A 698-nucleotide genomic window follows, 5' to 3' on the forward strand; every position below is an offset into this window, starting at 1 on the left:
ATCAAAATTAACATCAATAACGTACAGACGACATGTGCCTTCAGCTGTGATGCTCTGAGAACACAATGCCCCTATGTATGCTCCATTGGTAATACATAACCTACATCTACCATGACAAAACATCAACTACAAGTCCAGGAACGAACTGTTCAGTAAAATAATTGGTCTATACTCTTCAAAATGTCAGGGTCAAGAAAGATTGAGAAACTGTTTCAAGTTAAGAGGCTAAAGAGACATGGTGACTAAATGAAATGTGTGATCCTAGACTGGATCCTGTAATGGGGAAAATTATCATATAGGACGTTATTGTGACAATACATGAAATTCACTGGATGATAGATTAGAATACTGTGTCAGTATTAAATTTCCTGAATTTAGTCATATAATAACCTTATTTGTAACAAATATACACTCAAGTATTAAGGGGGGAGGGGACATTATGTATATAATCTGTTCTCAAACCACTCAAAAAAAAACTGTGTGTGTGTATGTGTGTATGTACAAGGGGTGGGGAAGACAGAGAAAGCAAATGTGGCAAAATGTTAAAAATCAGTGAATCTGGGTTTGAGCACATAAAAATTCTTTGTACTATTTTTGCAACTTTTCTGTAAGTATGAAATTATTTCAGGGTTTAATAAAAAAGCAATCACCCAAAACCAACCACCCCTTACAACAAAAATCAACACACACATACTTTC

The sequence above is a fragment of the Papio anubis genome, chromosome 7 (assembly GCF_008728515.1).
Source record: "Papio anubis isolate 15944 chromosome 7, Panubis1.0, whole genome shotgun sequence".
NCBI classification, from domain to species: domain Eukaryota; kingdom Metazoa; phylum Chordata; class Mammalia; order Primates; family Cercopithecidae; genus Papio; species Papio anubis.